Source organism: Protopterus annectens, chromosome 2.part0 (assembly GCF_019279795.1).
Source record: "Protopterus annectens isolate FY-2018-M chromosome 2.part0, PAN1.0, whole genome shotgun sequence".
Lineage (NCBI taxonomy): Eukaryota > Metazoa > Chordata > Ceratodontiformes > Protopteridae > Protopterus > Protopterus annectens.
In genome coordinates, this window is record NC_056728.1 from 1,820,535,661 (window position 1) to 1,820,557,756 (window position 22,096).

The following is a 22,096-nucleotide window of genomic DNA, read 5'->3' on the forward strand; positions in this document are numbered from 1 at the left end:
GAGATATTACAAGCACCTTTGTCATTGTTGGTATATAATTTTGATTGTCGAGTTTGGAACCTATTAACCTTTAACAAATTTGATTGTGGTAATCCCATGTTGGTATTTCCTACTTCATGTTTTGAAGGAAGCTACTGATTGACTCCTACTTTGAGGAAAAACATCTTATAATGTATCTGTCATTTTTTTTCTATTGTTAATATTACCCCTTGTGTTAATTCTCCCACTAGTGCATTCCAGGCATAGATTTTCAAGCAGAACTAGCTGGGTCTATATCATATATTTGAAATTCCAGAATGTCGAACACCATATGTTTGAACTTGGAATTTCAAACATTGAAAACATCCAATGCTCAGAATAGCAAATTTTTTCCCAGGGAAAACATTTGCTTTTCCGAGAAGCATACACCCAACACAAGCACACCAAAATAAATAAACCACACACATACATTTAACAAAACCCAACCCCACACTAAACCACATATACATTACTAACTATCCACTTACCTTAACCTGCACCCTAACCCTAAGGTCCGTAACTATCGCACACATACCCTACAAATCTATAAACAAACTAATTAATACACACACATACAGTTAACAAAACACAACCCTACACTACACCATGCGTACATTACTATCTATCCACTTACCTTAACCCGCACCCTAACCCTAAGGTCCGTAACTCGCACACCACAGTGGAGGAAATAGCAAAGCCATGGAACGGCCCACCAAAATCTTGCCCTAGGTAAGATTTTGATGTTCCGTTGCTTCGCTATTTTCACATTGTGGGTGTCAACTATTTGTGCAGTCAATATTATGAAATGGATACAGTTATCCATATACCATTTCCCATTTTTATATTTGAGAAAAATAATTCAGAATAAAGAAGTGGCCCCAGAACAGAGGCCTGCAGAATGCAATTGGTAACTTCGGTCAGGATGGATGCTCAAGCCGTTGTCCTGAATTGCTGTGTACTGCTGCTTTACCCACTGAGTCATATGGGCTGGCATTCGGTGCTTTCAATTTGTCTATTATTTTCTTATGTGCTACAGTGTCAGAAGCCTTAGTGAGGTCAATATGAGCAGTATCATCTGGTGCTGTTGTTAACACTTCAGCAAATGTCACAAGATTCAGAAGGGAAGATCTTCCCATATTAAACCCTTAACTTTTCCATGTCCAACAGGAGTAGGTCCCCTGTGTCATTTTGGAAAAAGCTTAATTATGATCATCTCCGTGACTTTACATAGAACACTGGGTAGACTGATGTGCCAAAATTGTTTGGTTCTGGTATGACCTCCTCTTTGTGAATTGGTACTACTACAACCTGACTGAGGGTTTAGTCAGGTTTTCCTGTGCAGAAACCCTCAGTTTTGTTGTCTGTTCCAACTGAACTTGAATTTTTAATTACATGTGTAGCAGCAGTTGTCATTAATTACATAACAGATATCTCCCAGTCTCTTGTGGCACTCGACGTATTTTTTGGTTATCGTGAAGTGTGCACAAAACTAGTTGTAAGCATTAACCTGTATTGTTAACCAAGACCATATTGCATTCACCCTTCCCCTTCACTTTTCTGTTGTAATCAAACGTTATCTTTTTATTGCATTTAGTTTTGGAGACCAAACTGAATTCATTGTTGGATTTAGAAGATATATTAAGAAACATAAAATAGTTTCTGTACTTTAGCCTAGATTTGGTTTTATGAATAGTGTCATTTTTGAACATTAAGTAGTCTGCTTTGTCCCTGTGCATATGTAAATTTTATTTGTATTTGATGACCAGAATAGTCCAACTGGACATAGCTCGTTTTCAGTGGATGCCCAGAGAGAAAAGCTTCACATATTAGTATAAATACCATTTATTATTATATTTCATTTACAACTGTTGTATAGTTTGTTTCAGTAGAATAGTTGTTCGGATGCATAGCAGTTATACTGGAGACATACTCTGTCTTTAGTTTATGTATAGAAATGGAGGGTTCCTATTAGAAGACCGAAAACGCATTCTTTCGAATGTGTTTTGGTCGAACTTAAAAGACTGAAAAGGCAAACTATTGAAGTGGCTTTTAAGCAAATTCTTCCCCTGGGGAAAAATTTGCTTGGCCGCTTTGTTACTTTGCCGTTTTCGGCACTGTAGTGCAGTCTCGGAGATGGTAAATTTAAGTAGGGGGGTGTGGGGGTGAAGCCCTCCACCTAATGTAATGTTTAAAGTATTTTCTTTTTTCTTTTTTTTTTTGTTGGAACAGCGATTTTTTTCCCTTGGAAAAAAATAGCTGTTCTGACAGCTAGACATTGTAAGCTTTCACTTACATAGGGTTGATTAATCACCGTTCGCTTTTTTAAGCTTTCGGTGATCTAATATAGACCCAAAATGGATTACTTTGAGCTCATAAGTTGTTTTCGTTTGCAAAGTTAAAGTAGTAGGTGTGTAGTACAGTAGTGTTAAGTAGTACATTACAAGTGGTTACAAGTGCAAAAAGAAATGCCTAGGTTAATAAAGTGGAAGAGAAGTAGCAGTATTATCTACTTTTTTATAGTAGTTTGAAGGTTTAGTGATAGCAGTGGTGTGTAGTAGGTATGTTTATGTGGTAATGTTTACAGGAGACAAACAGGGGGACTAGAAGAGTGACAAATTAAGAAGTGGGATAGATAAGGAAGAAATGCAAATAGAAGAGGGGAAGTGGGAACATTGCAATCTCAGAGGCTAATAGGATCTAAGATGATGATGTTTATCCTCTTCAACCTCAAAGACTTATACTAGTAGTTCAAGTCAGTTCATCCCTGAACACTTTCCCAGGCTGCAGTTTGTCGTCTCATCCCAAAATAATCTGCAAGTATCTTCTTTCTTGAGATTTTCCTTGCCACTTTCGAAAGCTACAATGTAAAAAAATTACTTGATGACCTTTATCATGAATTTCATTTTTTTTTCCAAGACTTTTGTCCTTTTGAATGAGATCTTTCATAGTATCATCTCTTCTAGGATTCTATGGTCAAGTATATCTTGTCTTATTTTCTTTTTAGCTTTAAAAGGTTTTATTTACTTAGCATTTTATTCCTCCCTAGCACATGTTTTTTTTCTATTCCAGGTTACATTTGATGACTGGACATTACAATTTGGGGGTTGACCTTATTGCTAACATAATACAATGTTTTTTCCTAATTAGGTTATTGATACTAAGTATAGACATGTCCATTTTAATGTTAGGTGAGAATTTAAAGTTGTTTTGAACTGACCGAGATGGGTCCTGATGGATGAAGGGGCGGACTTCAATGGTTTAGCAGTATATACTGCATAGATAGCATCCCGTTATGGTGATTTAAGGATTTCAGCAAGTTCATGTGACTGTGTCTTTGGGTCTCTTTGTGGGTATACTGCCTCTGTAGAGATGTTAACTGTTTGACAGTGGTAGGGTTGTATATATTTGAATGTTAAGTTAGTAAGTTACTAAAGGTTGAGATTTTTTGCTTTATTTGAATTAAAGTAGCCCTTTTTGTGTGAAGGATGGTTGGATGTTAATGGTAAGTTCTTTGATTTAGCATAGAATAATGGTAGTGTCATCTGCATACTGAATTAAATGGGGTGAGTGTACAGCTGTATACTTGTCATTTTTGAATATGTTGAAGAGGAGTTGGCCTAGTATGGAGCTTGGGGTGTGCCTGCCTCAAATTATTCTGTTTTTTATAAAATATATACCCAGTGAGCAGATGTGTTGGATGAAATGTGACTTTAAGCCATTAGAGTTTGGCCTGTTTGAAGCCAAGAGTTAACAGTCTAAAGATGAGTATGGGGTGTGAAACTTGTCATAGTTCTTTTGAGAAGTCAAAAGAAGAGGGATGTGACAGTTTCAGTCATGTAAAGATTTTTCAGGGATGCTGGTAGTGCAGTTTACTACTGTTTCTTAGCCAGAAACAATGTTTAGTTGCAGAAGGAATGTTGTTTTTATTTAGTAAATTAAGGAGTTGATCACCTTTCATATATTTTTAGAGGGGTCATAGTAAGATAATTGGTCTTAAAATTGGTTAATTCAGTTGAGTTACAATGGGGTAATATGAGGATTTCCACAGTTTTGAAGCAGGATTCTTTGACCGGTTTATTAGTATGGATCTGGTGATCCATCTTTCTGTGCAGTTACTGCTGAAACCTCAGACTGTTAGTCAGCTGGACATCTAAAACTTTCCAGGCTACTGGGTACTGCCTTTTTTATCAATAATACTATGGCAACTAGCTTCCTCTACAGATCTCGTTTCTGCTTGTTACACCCTCATTAGAGATAAATAACACCAGTCTATGTTTTCTTATAGATATTTTGGGAGAAAAATTCCCATTTTCAAACTCTCTGCTAGTGTTTTTGTTGTTAAACAATCTATAACTTTAGGTTTGCTAACTGAAGTATTTAGTGACTTCATTATCAAGATTCCTTTTTCAGTAGTTTCTGAGTGGTTATAAGATATAAAGACTATTCTTCAGCTTTGCATTAGTCTGCTTTTTTGTTTGCTGTCTTAATTGCTGAAGCAGTTGTCAGAAATGAAAAATAAAGCATTTAAAGAAATGCTTGAAATGTAGACATAAAATGTTTCCTTATGAAGGTCACGCCCTATGCATTATCTATTTTAGGGAGGAACACTTAGAAAAACTGTATTATCTGTGATTTTATGTAACCTGCAAGCTGTATGTGACTATAAGTTCACTTTGAAAAGTTAAAAAAAATAGGTCTGCAGCAACCTCTGACAGGGTTTCAGGCTTGGGCATCCTATCAGGGTTGATTCCATTGACTACAATGATCTACCCAAAGTCTGTCAATTTCTGTAAAGGGCAGAGACAGAGAAAAAGGCAGAACCATAAAGAAGACTGATCAGATAGTTTTAAAGAAGTTTCTTCTCTCAGTAACCTATGGGAAAGCATTCTCCTACCTTTACACTTTGTAGTATCTGTAAACTGACTGTAATTGTCTTTGAGTCTTCACTTCCTAGGTCAACTGGAAAATAAATTGTTTCCTCTATCTCTAATGCAGAGGTAAGTAATTTTTTTCCATCTACACCTTCATTTTTCAGACTGTTTAAGTCCTCTCTTAGTATATGCTTCATTAATAACCACGAGCATAGACTACGTGAAGAAGTTGAATGCCTTTTTGAAGTTACAACAGGAGAGGATTCTGGCCTGTTCCCCTTTTGGTAACAAAACAGAAACAGTTCATCCTTGCCCTTATTCTTTGCCTGTTCTTCCCAGTTGTTCTTACTGGCCATTGTTTCTATGCCAGTTTTGATGAGGCTGTCATCCTGCAGGCATCTGTGTCAAGATTGTCTTGTTTCTGGACCATAATCTTTGGGTTTGACACCTTCATGTTGACAGTGCCATCACTCATAATGGCTTTTTGATGCTGATGCCTTCACCAATAGAAATCATTACAGCCGTGGAGATCAGGGTTGGACAGTTATGGTTGATCTTAGTACTAGCTTTGTTCATTGCTGAACTCGTACAGTTTGGCTTTTGAGCACTTTGCCTCAAAGGTCTGCCAATATTTGGTTTGGGCTGATTTGGTCCATCAACCCTGTCATTAGGGATTGAGCCATTAAGGTCAGGCTCAGCACCAGCCCTTTAGGCATCAGCTTCAATGAGCTTCAGGCTTGGGCTGTCAGGGTCAGCTCCTGCAGTCTTGAGTGCTGCCTTGATGATTTTAGTACTGATGCTGCAGACCTTTGCCTGTGTTGATTTTGGCCTCAACCACAGACATTTTCCTGCCTACTCCTTCAGCCACTGTCTTCTTGACAGTAGGACACTGGGTCTTAAAGGCACTTGCAGAATAAACTAAATGTTTCTGGCTTAGTCAGCATATCTCCTCGTTATCATTCCCAGATCTGGTAAAAACACAGGAGGCAAGAAGAGGCATCAAACCACCCCTTTTAAGTCACCCACTCTGAATACAGTTAATAGGGATTGTGCTCATTTCCTTCCACCCCACCTTAGATAACATTCAGTTTTAGAGAGAGTCTGGAAATGATGGCACAACAGGGAGGACAACCTACCAACTCAAGAGTTCTCCAAAGAGGATCCTGCAAGAGGCCTCTCAGCACCCCCCTGCCTTTATCTTGGGAGGTAACCCCAGTTTATAGGATGGTGGTTCTTGTCAGCACTGCAGTGGAAAAACCTGATGTTATATTAATCTGCTCTTAGAAGGCCAGACAGTATCTTTTGACCTCCTCAGGATTGAAATTGAGTCCAGACATCAGTGCCAGATTTTTTTTGTCACTGCAGTGGCACTTTAAAAAGGTTCATGTTCTGCATATAACTTTTGTCCTCCCAACCCATAAGGAATGTAGATTGGACAGGTGGCAGAAGAAGATTTTGCATGTGTCTGACTTTTATCATGTGGGCAGTAGACTACTGGTCAAACATGTTACACTTCCACCACATGTTGGGTGATGAGATGGCTCACATGCTGAGTTTGTAAATTGAGACCTCAGGAATAAAGTATTAGGCAATCACCTCTTCTGTATGCAGCTTCTCCATGTGTTTAGTACTAAATTCAGTGACTGGTACAGCTAAGGCATAGGTTGGTGGCATAATTATCTGCTGATATAACTGGCTGCCCTTTACAGTTTTCACTGAAGATTGTAAGGCACTTTTCCTTAATGCTTCCTTTGAATCCACCTCATTTAGTCCACTAGTTAAAAAGAAATTGGGGTATATGACCAGAGAGGGTAATACCTTCACCGCTATTGCAGAAAAATTTCATACTCTGCATTTCCTCTTTTCAAGGGCACAGAAAAGTTCTTAGCAGTTATTTACTGATGTGGCCAGCATCATCAAGGCAGTCGGATGTGGGAGTAGCCAACAAGGCTGTAGGGGCACTGCGATCCTCCTCTATTGGACAGCAATCAAAATGTCTTGCGCAGTTGTCCCACACTGGACCCAGTTGGTGGTCAGTTGTCCCTCTTCTCCCTTATGTGGCTGACGTGTGTGGGTGTATTTTTTTTTCTTTAATGACATTTGCCACACGAAGTGGTAATTATGGAATAAAACACAAACCTTCAAATCTGTGACAGATAAAGTAAGGGACGTGGACTACACAAAAGGATCAAAGACATCAGGGAAAAGGATAATGAAACAAAAGGAAACACTGGTGAGCGCAAAGAAGGGGTTATATTTTAATAAGTTCTTAATACATCAGAGGTCATAGTAACACAGTAACCTTTATATTTCCTTTTACTTTGTAATGGTAAATGTCCAGAAAATAATTCCTCACCATTGATCCAGGCAGATGTCTGACAAAGGGCAGCTGTCCAGTTAATCACCTTTTTGTCACTGTAGGTGCTGTGTGGCTAGCTTCCATGCAGGTCAATTGGATCTGGATAGTAATATCCACAAGCTGTGTGTTTCTGTTTCACACCCTACCCATGCCAAATTCTCTTAAATTGGCTGACATACCACACCAACAAAAAAGTATGGCAAAAAAAGGTGTTACACCCGATCAGCAAGAGTTTACAAAAGGTCCCATCAGACCAGACCAAAAAGGATCCAGTTATTACTGCAAATTCTTTTTAGTTCCAAAGAAGACAAAGGGCCTGTGGCTGGTCTTGGATCATAATCATCAGTTCTCCTTTTCACATTTCTTCTGCATGGAGTCAGGGTGTCGTGTCAACTGTCACCACTCTGTTCAGTGCTACTTTCCTACTTTCTTTGACAGACATGACTGAGAGTCGCAGGTGGTCTCTCTGTTAATCCATCCCTTTACTTGTATGTCCTTGTTTCTTCTTGCCTTCTTCTCATTTCTCCCAAATCTTCTTCTTCAAGTCATCATCTGCTTTTCTGTGGATGAGCTGAAACAAACTTAACCTGTTCTCTTTGATCTTCTCTGCAGTTGTAGCCACTTCGGTTTCTGCTCTGATGGCGTAATTCCTTTGTCCCACAATGTGCAACCTACCACCACTTTCAAGCACTTCATCAACATTAATCTCTAGGTTCTTCAGCTGTTCTGCCTTCACTGTCTAGCTGTATGTGCCGTACAGAATTACTGGTCACACCATTGTTTTGTACATCTTACTTTTCAGCTTCTTTGGTATTCTTCTGCCGCTCACCACTCCTGACACACTCTGCCAGTAGGCTGCAGCTCCTGTGATTCTAGCTTTGACCTCATCATTTAGACTTGATTTATTCTGAAACAACTCTCGCAGATCCTTGAAGTTGTTAGCCCACTCCACTATTTTCCCTCATGTCTCAGTTTTCAGCTTATACTAATTTTTCCCGTTTGCTGCCATGTCAACTCCCTTGTCTGTACTCATTTTTACCCCATTTGCATTCAGTTTTGCATTTTGTTCTCATCACTTGAAGTTCCTTCTCAAAATGTGCTTGTAGTGTCACATTGTCTGCATACAGTTGCATTGTTTTTTTTAACATGTTTATTAAATTATCACTCAAGATATGGCCAAACATTTATTTTTTTATTTGACATTGTTAACCAGGTTGTTCCAACTGAGCCAAAAGCCCATTTTCAGTGGAGATCTGAGGAGAAAAGCTCCAGTACAACAAAAGCAATTAGGAACATACATTTAAGATAGAAATAAACAGCAAGAGGTTGGTAACATAATGGAAGCAAAGATGAGACATAAGTTGTTACCTAGCATGGCAGATACAATAAAATACAAAGATGAAACATTACTTAAGGCATATGTTACATAGCATGGAAGAAATACAAAATTGAAACTGATTGTAGCAAAGAATGAATCACAAATTGTAGTGCAGGTTTCTATATCATATATTTGGATGAAGCAGAGATATCGCATAGTAGAGAATTCATGAGAGTTATAGCTATAAAAAAAAAACTGTACTAGAAGTAAAGTGGGAGGGGACAGTTTATGTAGTGTCCTAGCAGGGGCAAATCCACAAGTTTGACAGGGCATTTTTTAGCTCTTTTTAAATTGACTAATATGCATGATGTTTCTTACATTAAAAGGGAGTTTGTTCCAGGCTTGAGATACAGAGTATTTGTATAAAAGTTTACCAGTGGTTTTATTTGACTTGTTGATATCTAGAGATATTGGTCAGAGCTTCGGAGTGAACAATTTGGGGTGTAGTAGGATACTAGAGAAGAGAGGGTGGGGGCAGGCAGTGGGTTTGTTGAGTATGGAGCGTGTTATGTGTAGCTGTTAAAGGGAGTAGTTGTTGGGAATCCTAGCCACTGTAGGTTATTTAGTGCAAGGCAGTGGCGAGAGTTGTATGGTTGGTTTGAGGCAAATCATACCAAGTTTGTTTGAGCTTGGAAATTAACATGGATTGTAAGCTAGTTAGGATAGGGGATGCATAGAGTAGGTTGGGTGGGAGGAATGCCTGAGCCAGAGAAGGCTTAGAGCCTAAAGTAAGGAATTTTTGTTCCTATAAAGCAAACCCAATTCCTGTTGAGTTTTTTTTTTTTGATACACTGTTAAACATGAAGGTCGAATTTTAATTGATGGTCAGTTATGGTACCAAGGAGATTTGTATGGGATTCTAATTTAATGATTGTGTTATTAATTGATGAAATGGTAAATGTAGATTTGTGGTGAGAGTGATTTTGGAATGAAGAGAAGAAGTTTATTTTATTTTATTTTTTTTGGATTCAAGATAAGCTTGTTTTCTGTAAGTCATCTTTCAGCAGAAAGGAATGCGTATTGGGTAAGTGTTTGAAGTTGAGAGATGTCAGAGGAAGAGATGAGTAGAGTTATCTGCATGTTGAATAAGAGAGGAGTTGCTGCAGCATATGTGTAGGTTGTTAGTAAAAATGTTGAATAGCAGGGGTCCAAGAAAGGAGCCTTGGGGGACTCTTGTTTGGATGGGTAGAAAGGGGGAGCAGAAGATGTGCCATCTGATGGACTGCAGCCTATTGGTAATGTAGCTTGGGAACCATTCAAGAGTGGAAGACAAGAGGTTGTGATCAGATAATTTTGTTAGAGGTTTAGAGTGTGATACTGTATCAAAGGCTATAGAGAAGTCTAGGAACAGACAAGAGACAAGCTGGTTGTTGTCTCTAGCTTCAGCTACAGTACGAGTAAAAGATATAAGGGCAGTAGCAGTGCTGTGGTTTGGCTGATAGCCATGTTGAGTAGCTGTCCGAAGGTTTTCTTGGATTAGAAAGTTGAGAAGCTGAGCATGTATACATTTTTCGAGGATTTTTGAAAGTGGGGAAAGAATAGCTATGGGTCTGAAATTGGAAGGATCAGTGGAGTTTTTCCTTTGTGTAGAGGTATAGTATAGAATGATTTCCAGATATCAGGGACTATGATTCTTGGATTGATTTATTTATTAATATAGAAGTTGGATAGGCTATTGAGTCTGCAGCTAGTTTTAGAAAGTGGGGAGGTAGATTATCAGTATCTGGAGAACATGGTTTTAGTTTGAGGAGAAGTGATTTTATGTAGGCAGTGGAGATGAGTCTAAGTGAAAAGGGGGTTTTGTTGCTAAGTCGGAGGGGTAGGGGGATAGGTGTTAGGGTCTGTGTGGGTAAGCGTGCAGTTAGAGTTGATAAAGAGCACTTGAGAAGGGTGGCGGTTTCTTCTGCTGTGTTGTTTGGGTATGGGTTTGGGGATGTTCATCATGTTTCACTGTTGCAGTCATGACTGTAGGGTTCTCCCCTGCCGGCTGGCAGCCCCAGGTCGGCCAGAATCCCAAAGTCTGGGTCCGGTGTCGGCTGTTCAACCATGCTCCCTGACATCAGAGCGCCAGGAGTACAAAGCTGACAGCCGACGCCATCTTCTCCAGTCTTTCTTGCCGTGCGGTGATAGCAGTTTGCAAGTACCGGTCAGCTGACTCCTGACAAATTTTTCTATATACTTCGGTCCGAAGACTTTCTTCTCCACTCAAAGCTAAGTACCCCGTTGGGGAAACTTTTTTCATGCTCCACTCCGATGTCAGAAAAAGTTAATAATTGTATTTCATGTGGGAAGCAAATACCTCATAAGGATTTTCATTCTTACTGTATTCCGTGCTTAGGCCCTGACCACGACGTAGCTAGTTGTCGGTTTTATGCTAGATTCAATCAACGTACAATTAAGCGAAGGTACGATTTTGCTTTTCATTACTTCGGTAGGCGCTTTAACTACAAAATATCGTCGGATACGGTCCCGGCTACTGGAGTTCACAAACGTCGCAAGGATAAAGACAGGCCTCCGAGGTCCAAATCTGATGATAGCGCACAAGCAGAGCCAGCCTCAGGTTTGGCCGTCGTCAGTGAGGCGCTTTTGCAGCCCCTGTCCTCGGCCATTTCAGAACCGATGGCCGAAACGGACTCTCATGAGGAGCCAACCAGGCCTTTAAATATTTCTGTTGCAGGACCTTCGGACAATGCTCCTTCGGATGGGTCCGGAGCCGCTGTGCAGGTACCGGCTTCCGAAGAGGTTTTCAGGCCTTCTCAGCTACTAGTAAAGACAAAGCCAAAGGCAAAGTCTTCAACACAGGCCTCTTCTGAACCAGCTCCCAAGTCACAGAAACAGTTACTCAAGATGGCGGAGGATTTACTTACTATGATTAGGGGTTTACATCCCCCTCCAGACAAAAGGCCAAGGCAGGATGCTTATTATGATTCCTCTGATCAGGCTTCTGTTTCCTCAGTTTCTTCTTCTGATCAGGAATATTCTTTCCCTCCTTATGAGGATTCTGATGCTGAAGAATCCATTCCTTCAGCTTCTCCCCCTGAGGATTTCTCTTTTGGGGAAACTTTGCATGAAATGAGGGAACATTTCCACTGGGAAGGACAGGAGTATTCGGAATCCAAGAAAAGACTGAGGGATTTTCTTCTTCTTCCCCAACATAGACCCCTGGCTATCCTCCTGTTTTGGATATTGTGGATGATGCCTTTTCGGAGGCTAACTTAACCCCTGACTCTTTTCCTCCTGCTCCTGTTAAGCCTGATAGATATTACAGGGTTCCTGATTCCCATCTGTTTTTATACAAGAACCCTGCTGCTGACCCTGAAACCATTTCTCAGGGTCCTAAGGGAGTTGAGGCCGCTTCTGCCAAAAATCCCATTCCTACTGAAAAGGATTCTCGATCCTTAGAAAGATGGGGCAAAAAGGTGTACACTTCTGCTACTTTGTCCATTAGGGCTTTAAACTGTCTATTTCATATGCTTAAATACCAGCAATTTCTCTTGTCTGTCTTAAAACAAAAGCTTACTTCCATTTCTGCCTGTGCAGATGATAAGGAATTACATGACTTATTGCATGCCACTGAACAGGTTGGAAAGCATGGTTTACACTGTGGATTTGATGCCTTGGAGACTTCTTGTAGGGCTGCGGCCTCTGGCATAGTCATTAGAAGGCATGCATGGCTAAAGGAACAAAATTTACCTGAACAAGTAAAGGCTAAATTATTGGATGCTCCTGTTCAGCATAATGTTTTGTTTGGATCAAAAGCTGAAGATGTGATTAAAAAGATGGAGGATAAGGCGAAATCCATGCAAACATTTAAAGATTTCTTACAAGTACAGCCACCTAGATTTAGCAGGAATTGGCCTTCAAAAAATTGGTCCTTTCCCACTTCAGACAGGCCTCAGAGGGGTAGATATAGACGCTCCAGAGGTAGGCCTCAAACACAAGCTGCTTATAGACCAAGACAGTGGACTGCTTCCACCCCTAGGGGAGGAGAGGACAGGTCACAATCTCAAAGGAAACAAACTCAATAACTCCCTCTGTTGGGCTACAGGAACTTCTTACCTGGAAGCCCCCCTCGGAGGAAAACTCTCTCTTTTTTATCAAAATTGGACTCAAATAACCCAAGACAAATGGGTTTTGGGTGTGTTTTTAAGAGGTTACAAATTCCATTTTCATACCTTGCCAAGGCCAAGCGGATGGCCAGACCTTCCAAAACATCAATGGACGGAGGCCTTAAACCAGGTGGAAGCTCTTTTGGCTATGAATGCCATAGAACTGGTTCCTCTTTCAGAGATGGGAAAAGGTTTTTACTCGAGGCTTTTTCTAGTCCCAAGGAAGCAAAACTTAGGGAGACCCATTCTGGATCTGTCTGTCTTGAACACCTTTCTAGAGATTCCAAAATTCAAGATGCTTACTCTACAGCAGCTACTTCCAATGCTGTCCAAAGATTCATGGATGGTAACTTTGGATTTAAAGGAGGCATATTTACACATTCCCATCATGCAGGATCGCAGAAAATATCTCAGGTTCAAGGCCGGATCGAGGCACTTTCAATTCTCTGCGCTGCCCTTTGGATTGTCTACTGCGCCCAGGGTCTTCACCAAATGCCTGGCTCCAGTAGTAGCTTACTGCAGACTCAAGGGAATTCAAATTTACCCTTATATGGACGATTGTCTAATTCAGGCAGACAGCAAGGATGTCTTACTCCAGCATCTAAATTTGTACAGAACCTCCTCAAGTTCCTGGGATTCTCTGTAAACATAAAAAAGTCAAATTTGACACCATCACAACAGATAACTTTTCTGGGTTCACTTCTAAACACCACAACCCAGATGGCATTTCTGACATCCGAAAAACAATTACAGCTGGCTTCAACTTTCAGAACCTTGGCAACTCTAACTCAACTATCTGCAAGGCAATTCCTGCAGGCTTTGGGTTACATGGCCTCCTGCATCCTTCTCGTACCATATGCAAGACTACACATGAGGAAAATACAGTGGTACCTAAAAAGTGTATGGTCTCAGCATTGCCACAGTTTAGACATACTGATCTCCACCCTTCCTTGCCTTCAAAAGGAATTTCTTTGGTGGTCCAGGGCATGTGCTCTAAACAAAGGGAAACCCTTCCGTCTGCCTCCTGCCACTCAGATTCTAACCACGGACGCCTCGGATTATGCTTGGGGAGCCCATTTTCAGGGCAATTGTTTGCAGGGCCTTTGGACAAAGGATCAGAAGCACCTGCATATCAATTTAAAGGAAATGTTAGCCGTTCAGAAAGCTCTATTGGCCTTCAGGAATCTTTTACAACCAGGACAACTGCTAATACGGACAGACAACACCACAGTTATGTGGTACATAAACAAGCAAGGGGGATCTCATTCTTACCCCCTTTGCAGACTAGCCATGGATCTATGGAACACAGCTCTAGCTTGCAATCTGGATCTTCAAGCTCAGTTTCTACCAGGGAAACAGAACTTCCTGGCAGACAGTCTGAGCAGAAACCTTTCGGATCCACACGAGTGGATGCTGGACACCAACATAATCAGGATGATAACAGCAGTCTGAGGATGTCCTCACATAGACCTCTTTGCATCCCATCTCAGTCATCAACTACAGAATTTTTGCACCAGGACTTTCCACAGAGAAGCTTGGAAAGTGGACGCCCTGTCATTCAGTTGGAGGAACCTCTCGGGATATGCCTTTCCGCCTCTTCCTCTTCTTCCACGGGTTTTATTGAAGATAAAACAGGACAAGCCCAAGATGATAATCTTGCTGGCTCCAAATTGGCCTCGGCAGTTTTGGTAGCCAACTCTAAAAAACCTATGCCTGGAGCCCCCTTGGGTTTTACCTCAGTCTCCGAACCTTCTGTCCCAACATCAGGGTCAGGTTCTACACTCTCATGTCAGAACTCTCAGCCTGGCGGCCTGGTTAATCCAGGGCCTTTGATTTCTTCTTTACTGCCCAAGCAGGTTATGGATGTCATTTTAGAAGCCAGACGTCCTAGCACTAGAAAATCTTATGCAGGAAAATGGAAAAGATTTTGTTCCTGGATGCAGGCTCAGGATTCTGATCCTCTTCTTCCTAATATTACTTTAATTTTACTTTACTTGGCAGATCTCTTACATAAGGGTCTCTCTTTCTCTTCCATTAAGATACATGCCTCTGCTATTTCTGCTCATTAAAATACAGACCCTCCCATCTTTTCCCACCAGCTCATGAGACAGTTTCTCAGAGGAGCTAAGAACTTAAGACCTCCTAGATCTCCTCCCATTCCTGCTTGGGATCTCAACTATGTTTTGGAAAAACTAACCTTGCCTCCTTTTGAGCCTGCTGCCTCTTCTGACATCATGTTTTTATCTTGGAAGCCAGCTATCCTGTTAGCCCTAACCTCTGCCAGGAGAGTTTCAGAGTTACAAGCTCTTATGGCTGTGGAACATTATATTATTTTTCATCAAGACAGGGTATCTTTGAGGACTAATCCTACTTTCATGCCTAAGGTGGTTTCCAAAGTGGCTTTAAATCAAACTATCCACTTGCCAACCTTTTTCCCCACTCCTCAAAATAAAGGGGAAAGGATCTTACATTCCTTGGATGTACACAGACAACTACGTTTTTACCTGAACAGAACCAAGGTCTTCAGAAAATCAGAACAATTGTTTGTTTCTTATGCTTCAAGTTCCCAAGGTAAAGCCATTTCAAAACAAACCATTTCTAAATGGATTGCTCATGGAATCAGATTTTGTTATTCTCACCATGGAAAGCAAATCCCAGGGAGTATATGGACTCATTCCACCAGAGCTGCTGCCACTTCTGCGGCCTTCCTCAGGGGAGTTCCTACCAAGGACATTTTGGAAGCTGCAACTTGGAGTTCAGTGCATACTTTTTCTAAGCACTACAATCTACCTCTCTACTCTAAGTCTAGGGCAGGCTTTGCCTCTGCAGTCTTGCAGGGCCTTTTAGCCGCCCCTTCCTCTTTATGACCATCTGCCTTTCTTTCAGCTTTGGGATTCTACCCTACAGTCATGACTGCAACAGTGAAACACGATGAACATAGTACAGTTGTGTACACCTACCATAAATGTAGATGTTCGAGTGTCTTCACTGTTGCAGTCTGGGTTTCCCTCCCTCCTGTCCCGTCTTGTTTTTACTTCTGTGTATTTCCTTTTTTCACCATTCTTCTGAGGTGTATTTGCAAAGGTTATGGGACCTTTTTCATTTTGGGACTCCTGACATCTGGGGCAAGAAAAAATGGAGAAGATGGCGTCGGCTGTCAGCTTTGTACTCCTGGCGCTCTGACATCAGGGAGCATGGTTGAACAGCCGACGCCGGACCCAGACTTTGGGATTCTGGCCGACCTGGGGCTGCCTGCCGGCAGGGGAGAACCCTACAGTCATGACTGCAACAATGAAGGCACTCGAACATCTACATTTATGGTAGGTGTACACAACTGTACTTTGTAGGCCTTCCTGGGTGAAGACTTTTGTTAAGTTTGTTCCAGAATTTTTAGGGATTTGAGTATGTATCTACATTAGTAAAAAAGAAAACAAACCATGTTAACATTTTTCCATTTACATACATTGTACAGCACGTTTCCTTCTTTTAACTATCATCGGTCCAGCATTACATAAGTTGCTCAATTCCTTCCTTACCTTAAATCTCACTACTCCTCCTCCCCCGTAACATTATTCTGCCTTTTTTCTAATGTCTCCATATCTTTTGGGCTTCTAATACCATGACGGGAATGGACCACATTCATAAGCAAAGTATGATTAAAGTTCATAAAATTAGTATTGTTTCAATCTTTGTTGTCAGCCAAAAGTGCTCTTTGTAGCACCTGCAATGTGCCCAGTAATGACTCCTCCTGCAATTCATACGAGGTTACATGAATAAGTAAAGTATCTAAATATGATTGTAAATTCTTTTTTATAAGACCCATTGCTCCTACTACTATTGGAACTGTCTGGGTATCTTTCTTCCACATTGCTCTTGTTTCTGCCTGCAGATCCTGGTATTTTATGACTTTGTGTCTCTCTGTACGCAAGACACTACAGTCACTGGATGTGGTGAGTTCAGTGATCAATGCTACTTTTGTCTTCTTTTCTTGGACCACAGTATCCTGTTTTCTAGCATCTATAGTATCTTTTGAGCTGTTGGTAATGGGTGAATCCCATGCGATATAAACTTCATCATTTTCTATGATGCCTTGTGGCTCATGTTTCCAGTGTTTTTTAGCCACTTCAGTACCATAATGTTTGCACAATCCCCAGTGCAACAGTCTCGGCACATTATTATGCCTTCTAGTATACAGTCCTTCTGCCATTAGTGTCACAACCAACAACAAGGTGTGTGACTGTTTCCAATTCAGTTTTACAAAACCTACATTTATCTGTTTCTCCCACATGTTCAATGGACTTTGTAAACCAGCGTGTACGTAGCCCACTATCTTGGGCTGCCAATATTAACCTTTCATTTCTTGGTTTGAATTTGCTTCTTGTTAACCATTCCTGCGTTCGTTCTTGATCAACATGAGGCTCCTCCAGAAGTTTTCTATAATTGTAACTATATTTATGTTTTTTCCACATTTATTGCCTTCTCATCTGGTCCTTCACCTTATATTCTTTCTTTTGTTTTTTGGCACATTCAGTTGCTGCCTGGTTTTTATCTACTTTTTGTGTGATTTCCATTCCTGCTTGACATCAATATGCTTCTGCTAAATTAAGCAGAGAAGTCATCTTAGATTTATTCTCCTCTTTATGTTCTATGGGATCTTCATAGATACTTCTCCAAAATGTAACAACTTCCTCTTTTTTGGCAGTCTTTCAACTCCTTTTACCTTATTTTCCACATCTCTAGAAAACTTTTTTGGGTCATCAGTAAATTCCTTATTTTGTACCTTTCCCTTATTTTTATTTGTGCATCTTCTAAGTTTTTCCATCTGTGCTGAAATTTTTAGTTTATTTGCGATAGTGCATGACAGATTCTTTCTCTGTTCTAATACAGTGTATTGCTTTAATCGCATCTATCTTTCTTGGTATTTTTGTTGATCTATTCCCTCTTCTATACTCTTCTAACAGTGACACTTCCTGTCTTAATTGCTTTATAGTTTTCTCTATTCGATACTTCCATGATGCTATTCGATTTCTCCCCTTCCTTCCCTTCACTACCCTGTGATCTTGTGGTAGAACTGTATCTGTTATTAATTTAGCAGCACATTAGTATATCCTGTTTACTTCTGTTGTATCACATGGATCTCTATGGACAATCTAATTACTGCATTCATTTGTTTTATCAGACTTCTTACTGTTTGGGTTTTATTGACCTTCTGCAGTCTATTTCTCTCATTGATCTTAATATATTTGTCCATATCCATTACATCAAGCAACTCTTCCCTTAGCTCATTTTCTTCCAAACTGAGGGCACATCCCTTGTTTTCTGTTTCCTGTGGGCAGTCTATAGAAAATTCTATAGCATTTTCCTGTGGCACATTCTCTTCAATTCATCCTGTGTCATCTGTTGCTCTGTCATATGGGGACTCACTGGCCTATCACTCCTCAACATTGACTGCATCAGAGTTTCCACAGTTTCCTGTTCCTTTCCTTGTTGTCTAGCTTCAAGTGAACGTTTATACTGGTTTCCTGTGGAAGGCTCCAAAATATCTTGATGTGGCACCTGACCAGTTGTTTCCTGTTCCACTGGTTTTCCCTTAATTTGGATATCCATTGCTCTATCCTGTTGTGCTTTCTGCATTCGATTTTCTACACTGAATCCTTCTCTTTGCAGCCCCTTCATAACCTCAGTTTATATTTCTTTGACTTCTCTGTTACTAATCTATTTTTCTACTTTTCCTCTTAGTCTTCTTATTTTTGTATTGTAAAGTTTTCCATATCCAGATATATTCTACATGTATGGTTCCCACAGTTATCATTTACTCTATAGTAATTTGCTCTTTCCCTTTTCTTAAGATCCCTCTTCCAGTTATTTTATCTCCGTTATAGTATCCAGTACTTCAAATACAATTAATTTAGACTTTGATTTCCATTTTTTAGTAATTGCTTTTTGGCAGCCAACATAATTAAACGTAACTAGGACTATGTATAAGAAATTCAGATCATGTTTCCCAGTTCAAAAGAATAATTTTAATAGTCACAGCCATTTTGCTTAATAATATTTCTAATAGACTACTCAATAGGAAATTTTTAAAATCTGCCAACTCATTACCCTCACAAAACGTATGTTCCCACCTCTTTCTTCCCCATCACACCTTTAGCATTTGCTGTCTACCTGAGGAAACTTTCATCGAAGTATGTTTGGAACGTAAAAATACTTATGCAAATACTTCCAAGAAAAATCCTAAATCTTCTGGATTTTGTTGCATACTGCAGTGATGGTGCTGCGGTAGCATTGTCGCCTCATAGCAAGACATTGTCCCGTTCGATTCTCAGCTAGAGCGTCTTCTGTGTGGAGGCATACGTGAATGGGGCGTGCCTTCGTTGAAGGTTGTGCGTCAGGGCTGGTAACCCGGTACGTAAAAATCCACTACCAATCATTAGCGGACCAGAGTTCCGCTGTGGCGACCCCTAACCGGGAAAAGCCGAAAGACACAGCAACTTGAGAGCCATGCACATGTCCTCCCATTGTTCCATTGTAAATTGCTTTTCCAATCTTTTCTAACTTCATTGGATAGATCACATGCCCTACTGATTATCCCTTTTTTAACAGCAGCTTCTGTTCTAGATTCATCTAAACAGTCTTCCAGAGCAGGTCTTTCCCATAGGATTCCCCTCTCCCTTTCTTTTTGCCTATACTCCTGATATGAAACCCTGATAAGTGAGGGTAATCTGTAGCCTGCAGTCCAAATAACTTATTGGCCTCATCTCTTTCTGTTACCTTTCCCTGTCTAGTTATTTGTTTCAAATGCCTTGGTTCCTTTGCCAGTTTTCTCCAGTAAATTAAAACCCCCATGCATACATTCTGTAAAATCTCCTTTTTCCATTTTCATTTTGGCTTAGTTGTTAAAATACTTACTGTTACTGTTAGAATGTAATTATCTGTATGGTTGTTGTTATTCTCCTTAAGGATCTGCATCCAAAATACTATTCTCTCCTTATTTCTGGCCCCCCCCACTACCACTTCATAATCTTTCATGTTCACTTTGAATTATAACCTTCTGCTTGTATGAGTCTTAACTGTGTAGCTCTAAAATACCCCTTCCATTCAGGTAATCCTAAACCACCTCTTTCTGTTGGAAGGATCAGCTTGTCTCACTTTAGTCTTGCCCTGTTTCACTCCTAGATAAATTCCTTCAAATCTTAATTAATTATTGTCCACAACTTCTCTTTTGGTTACAGAAAATATGCCTAACCTGTATATAAAACTAAAGGGACTAAAATATTTTCACTGCTTCTGTCTTTCTATCTATATCCATAAACAAGAGCTTCCAGGTTCTTTGTTTTTATATTATCTTTTGTTTAGCCTCTTCCCATGTATCCTTAGCTATCCTGACAGAAGCTTTTTTAATCCATACTCGTAAATACTTTATCTTAATTGTGTCACCATAAATATGGGTATTACTGAGCCAAGTCATGTGGTTACATAATTTTTATATAAAATACATAAGCTATAGCCTTTGTTTTATGTTCATTAATTTTATAACCCATAAAGACTTGAAACTGTCACAAAATGTTCAACAACACTGAGATGTCTTTTTCTGGATTTATCAGGTACAAAATAATGTCATCTGCAAATAAAGCCAACTTTTCTTGATTACCATACGAGTTATATGCTTGAATTTGTGAGTCTCTTATTTTTCTTTGCCAGTGGTTCTAAATATAAAGGGGAAAGAGGACACTTCTGCCTGGTTCCTCTCTTCAAATACAACTTATCAGGGAGAAACCCTCCCACTTTAATTATTCTTGTCTGAAATCCTTCATATATCCTCCTAATTCACCTTATTATTGTATTAGGGAATGCAAATGTTTCAATTGCCCTTCTCATAAAATCCTAGCTTATAATGTTGAATTTTATCTTTGCATTAAGTATCTTACGCGGTGGTGCAGCGGTAGCATTATTGCCTCACAGCAAGAGGTTCTCCCATTCGATTCTCGGCTTGGGTTGGGAGTGCTTTCTCTGTGGAGTCTGCATGTCCTCCCCGTGGTCGAGTGGGTGTTCGAAAGACATGCGTTGAATGGGCGTGCCTTCGTTCGGGCTGGCAACTCAACACCATAAAAACCAACTGCCAATCATTAGCGGACCGGAGTTCTGCTGTGGCGACCCCTAACCAGAAAAAGCCGAAAGACAATTAAGACTCAACAGCAGTTGATATTTTCTTACATTTTGCTTCCATCTGGATCATTGCTGTTCTGTTAATGTTGTTAAATGTTTATCTCCCTCCAGAAAACCACATTGCTCTATAGCTATCAATTCTGGCAATACCTTTGCCATTCTTTTAGCTAATATAGACATAAACCCTTTTTATAGTCAGAGTTTAAAGTTAGGTCTTATTGGTCTTTATCTTGTTTAGGTAATACAGACACCACAGCTTTCTTCCAAGATGTCGGTGCTTCCCTTCCTTTTAAAATACTGTTGAACAAAATCATCCAGATCTTTGTTGCTTTCTTTCCTCCTAGCTTCCGTACTTCCACAAGAATACCATTTGTTCCTGGGGCTTTCTTGCAGATTGATTATACATCACCATCTGTATGTCATCTCCTATCTTAACTATTATTTGTTGAGCCTTATCTGTGTCAAACTATGGCATAATTAAGTCGTTCATAAATATTTTAATGTATTCTTTCTTGATTTCCACAATTCTCTGCTTTATACAAATTTTCATAAAATTTCCAAAATATCTGTAATACCTTTACAGGATCTCCACTTGTATTTCTTTGTTATAGGCTGTTTGACAACCCTTTCTACTTTCTGTTGCATAAGTCATTCCATTAAATGTTTTTGTGATCTGAGGTTATCAATCAAACGTACAGCAGCATTGCTGACCTGTTTCCTAATGTAGTTCATCACCAGTATGAACAGTGATTTTAGATCTAACCCCTGATGTACGTCCACTGCTATTGGAATTCCCTTTGTGAGTTGAACACTGTTCATACTTGTCACTGGCTCCCTGCACATAGACTGAAATAATTCATTAGTGTTTTCAGGACTTCGAAACATCACTCGACTGCCCAAATCAGCTTTCTTTGGATCTTGTCATATGCTTTCTCCAAGTCTAGGAATGTCTGATGGGACTCTTGTCTCATCTACAAAAATCTTCTCCAGTATATGTCTCACTTGAAACATTGGGTCTGTTGTGCTGCATTGTAATGTGAATCCAAACTGCTCATCTCCCATCGTACTTTTTGCTGCTATGCATATCCATTTATTGGTTACACTTTCCAGTATTTTATGTGGTGTGACAAGAGCCTGATACATCTGTACTTCCCACAGTTGTGACTGTCCCCTTTTTTCTTCTTATACACTG

General features: G+C 40.0%; 1 protein-coding gene across 1 annotated transcript in view; it reads left to right on the plus strand.

Moving 5' to 3' along the window:
• C9orf72 (C9orf72-SMCR8 complex subunit) overlaps positions 1–22,096 on the plus strand; it is a 660,311-nt gene that overhangs the window by 344,304 nt on the left and 293,911 nt on the right. The window lies entirely within an intron of this gene.